The sequence below is a fragment of the Mustelus asterias genome, unplaced genomic scaffold, assembly GCF_964213995.1.
Source record: "Mustelus asterias unplaced genomic scaffold, sMusAst1.hap1.1 HAP1_SCAFFOLD_2018, whole genome shotgun sequence".
Classification (NCBI taxonomy): Eukaryota; Metazoa; Chordata; class Chondrichthyes; order Carcharhiniformes; family Triakidae; genus Mustelus; species Mustelus asterias.
The window spans coordinates 31,388-36,176 of NW_027591963.1; positions in this window are offsets into that span (position 1 = coordinate 31,388).

Genomic DNA, 4,789 nt, shown 5'->3' on the forward strand with positions numbered 1-4,789 from the left:
GCCTGTGGATTCTTCTATTTCAGAAACGCTTTGAACTCTCTACTCACTGGTGTCGCTATTCCCTCCCTATTCATGGACCCATCCAGATGCCTCTTAAATGTTGTTAATGTCCCGGCTTCCACCACCTCCTCTGGCAGCGCGTTCCAGGCACCCACCACTCTCTGTGTGAAAAACATCCCCCGCACATCTCCCTTAAACTTTCCCCCCTCTCACCTTGAACCTGTGCCCCCTCCGTGTCATTGACACTTCCACCCTGGGGGAAAAGCCTCTGACTATCCCTCCCTGTCTCTGCCTCTCCATCATATTGTAGACCAGATCTCCCCTCAGCCTCTGTCTTTCCAGTGAAAACAATCCCGGTTTATCCAACCTCTCCTCATAGCCGACGCCCTCCGGACCAGGCAACATCCCGGTGAACCTTCCTTGCTCTCTCTCCAAAGGTCCCAACATCCTTCTGGTAGTGTGGTGACCAGAACTGCACGCAATACTCCAAACGCGGCCTGACCAAGGTTTTATATCGCTGCAACATGATTCCCCAACTCTTGTACTCGATGCCCCGGCCGATGAAGGCAAGCTCGCTGTACACCTTCTTAATCACCGTAGCCACCTGTGTTGCCACTTTTAGGGAACTGTGGACCTGTACGCCCAGATCCCTCTGTATGTTAATGTTCCTTAAGTTCCTCGTAACTTATTTCCTCCATTCCCTCCGCCTCCTTGTACACTTAAGATGTGCGGCCAAATTTCTTCCCAACCCCCTTTTCAAGTTCGCTGATGATGTCACTGTCGTGGGTCGGATCTCAAACAATGACGAGATGGAGTGCGGGAAGGAGATAGAGAATCTGGTGAACTTGTGCAACGGTAATAATCTCTCCTCAGTGTCAACAAAACGAAGGAGTTTGTCATCGACGCCAGGAAGCATTGTGAAGGACATTCCCCTGTCTACATCAACGGGGACAAAGTAGAAATGGTCGACAGCTTCGAGTTTCTGGGTGTCCAGATCACCAACAACCTGTCCTGGTCCCCCCACGCCAACGCTATGGTTAAGAAAGCCCCACCAACGCCTTTGCTTTCAAGTTTAAAGGTTTATTTATTATTGTCACAAGTTGGCTTACATTAACACTGCAATGAAGTCACTGTGAAAATCCCCTCGTCGCCACACTCCAACACCTGTTCGGGTCACACTGAGGGAGAATTTAGCACGGCCAATGCACCCTAACCAGCACATCTTTCGGACTGTGGGAGGAAACCGGAGCGCCCAGAGGAAACCCACTCAGACACGGGGAGAACGTGCAGACTCCACACAGACAGTGACCCAAGCCGGGAATCAAACCCACGTCCCTGGCGCTGTGAGGCAGCAGTACGAACCAATGTGCCACCGTTTAAGGAAATTCGGCATGTCCGCTACAACTCTCACCAACTTTTACAGATGCCCCATAGAAAGCATCCTTTCTGGTTGTATCACAGCTTGGTCTGGGGCTCCTGCTCTGCCCAAGACCACAAGAAACTACAAAGGGTCGTGAATGTAGCCCAATCCATCACGCAAACCAGCCTCCCATCCATGGACTCCGTCTACACTTCCCACTGCCTCGGGAAAAGCAGCCGGCATAATCAAGGACCCCCCACGCACCCCGGACATTCTCTCTTCCACCTTCTTCCGTCGGGAAAAAGATACAAAAGTCTGAGATCACATACCGACCGACTCAAGAACAGCTTCTTCCCTGCTGCCATTGGCTTTTGAATGGACCGACCTCACATTAAGCTGATCTTTCTCTACACCCGAGCTCTGACTGTAACACTACATTCTGCACCCTCTACTTTCCTTCTCTCCTTTGTACTCTATGAACGGTATGCTCTGTACAGCACGCAAGAAACAATACTTTTCACAGTATCCCGATACACGTGACAATAATAAGTCAAATCAAATATTCAGCTGATCTTTCTCTACACCCTATCTTGAATGTAACAGAATGTAACACTACATTCTGCACCCTCTCCTTTCCTTCTCCCTTCTGTACTCTATGAACGGTATGCTTTGTCTGTATAGCATGTAGGAATCAATACTTACTATATCCCAATATATTTAATGTGGAGATGCCGGCGTTGTCCAAATCAAGTCCAACAGGTTTATTTGGAATCACAAGCTTTGTCATCTTTGGTACCAATGCCGGCATCTCCAAATCACAAGCTTTCGGAGCGCTGCTCCTTCATCAGGTGAGTCTTGGTGAAGGAGCAGCGCTCCGAAAGCTCGTGATTCCAGGTAAACCTGTTGGGACTTTCGATTGGTGTTGTGAGACTTCTTACTGTCCCAATACACATGACAATAATAAATCAAATCAATTCAGTCTTACAATCGGGCAGGTGGTAAATCTCTGGTGAGAACTCTCAAAGGGAAACTTGGCAAGCTATCACAACTCTTTAATTTTTGTACTTTACCCTGTAGTCGGCCAGCTCTAGTCTCATGCTAAACGGCCAAACGAAGGAAGGACAGTACTGAGGCCAGATTGGAAATATGGGCTAACTTCAGGACAAAACATTTTTAACTCCGGCCTGAGGGTAGGCGAACTGCTTCTCTCAGTTGTCACAAACATCTTTGGTTTTCCAACCGATGATAAAGTCAGCGGGGTTTTGGATAACGGCTGCCTTCGAGGGAGAAGGTGTAGCACCGCTTCCCGGACATTCCAAACCGATCAGGCGGAGAGGGAGTCAGATCCGGAATGGATCCGGGAGGCTGAGTTTGAGTGTGTAGGTGTGTGGAATGAACCAATCGGAACGATATGTCAGTGCCTACGTGCGGGAATGCATGTGTTCCAGCCAAGCTCCAGAGAATAAATTCTGGAGCTTTGGGTGACAGGATCAGAAGAGGTAACTAAGTGTGTTGATGAAGGTCGGGCAGTTGATGTCATATACATGGATTTTAGTAAGGCCTGTGATAAGGTTCCCCCATGGTCGGCTTATGATGAAAGTGAGGAGGTGTGGGATAGAGGGCCGATTGGAGAGGTAACTGGCTGTCTGATCGAAGACAGAGGGTGGTGGAAAATTTTCGGATTGGAGGCAGGTTGCTAGCGGAGTGCCACAGGGATCAGTGCTTGGTCCTCTGCTCTTTGTGATTTTTATTAATGACTTAGAGGAGGGGGCTGAAGGGTGGATCAGTAAATTTGCTGATGACACCAAGATTGGTGGAGTAGTGGATGTGGTGGAGGGCTGTTGTAGGCTGCAAAGAGACATAGATAGGATGCAAAGCTGGGCCGAAAAATGGCAAATGGAGTTTAACCCTGATAAATGTGAGGTGATTCATTTTGGTAGGACTAATTTAAATGTGGATTACAGGGTCAAAGGTAGGGTTCTGAAGACTGTGGAGGAACAGAGAGATCTTGGGGTCCATATCCACAGATCTCTAAAGGTTGCCACTCAAGTGGATAGAGCTGTGAAGAAGGCCTATAGTGTGTTAGCTTTTATTAACAGGGGGTTTGAGTTTAAGAGTCGTGGGGTTATGCTGCAACTGTACAGGACCTTGGTGAGACCACATTTGGAATATTGTGTGCAGTTCTGGTCACCTCACTATAAGAAGGATGTGGAAGCGCTGGAAAGAGTGCAGAGGAGATTTACCAGGATGCTGCCTGGTTTGGAAGGTAGGTCTTATGAGGAAAGGTTGAGGGAGCTCGGGCTGTTCTCTCTGGAGCGGAAGAGGCTGAGGGGAGACTTAATAGAGGTTTATAAAATGATGAAGGGGATAGATAGAGTGAACGTTCAAAGACTATTTCCTCGGGTGGATGGAGCTATTACAAGGGGGCATAACTATAGGGTTCATGATGGGAGATATTGGAAGGATATCAGAGGTAGGTTCTTTACGCAGAGAGTGGTTGGGGTGTGGAATGGACTGCCTGCAGTGATAGTGGAGTCAGACACTTTAGGAACATTTAAGCGGTTATTGGATAGGCACATGGAGCACACCAGGATGATAGGGAGTGGGATAGCTTGATCTTGGTTTCAGATAAAGCTCGGCACAACATCGTGGGCCGAAGGGCCTGTTCTGTGCTGTACTGTTCTATGTTCTATGTAGGAGAACAGAAGAAAAGAAGGAGAAAGGAGATTGGTGAAGTCTGGTCCTTCTCCCTGCCAGTCCAGCATGAGTGGGTAGCTGCACCCCTACAGGTCCATTAGTAAAGTACAAGTCTTTAAAACCTATGTTTGCAAACATCTTTTAGTAGATGTATAGGGGAATGGAATCATTTACTTGTGATTATGTCTAAGGGAATTTGTCTTACAACAGTAATTAAAGTATGTAATGTTCTTCTACATTTTCCTAATAAAAACGTGATTTGATTTACAGATAAAAGTTTTTTTTGTCTATGAATTAACTGGATTAAGGGTCTCGGTTAAGAACCATAAGAAGGTTTCTTTTTTATTCATTTGTGGGACACGGGCGTCGCTGGCTGACCAGCATTCATTGCCCATCCCTAGTTGCCCTGGAACTGAGTGCCTCCCTCGGCCATTTCAGAGGGCAGTTGAGAGTCAACCACATTGCAGTGGCTCTGGAGTCACATGTAGCCCAGACCGGGTAAGGACAGCAGATTTCCTTCCCTAAAGGACATCAGTGAACCAGGTGGGTTTTTCCCCACAATCGACAATGGTTTCATGGACATCAGTAGATTCTTAATTCCAGGTATTTTTTATGGAATTGAAATTCCACCCTCTGCCGTGTCGGGATTCAAACCCCGAACATCAGCTGCGTTTCTGGATTAATAGTCCGGCGATAATACCACTAGGCCATTGCCTTCCCGCTGAAGTGAGA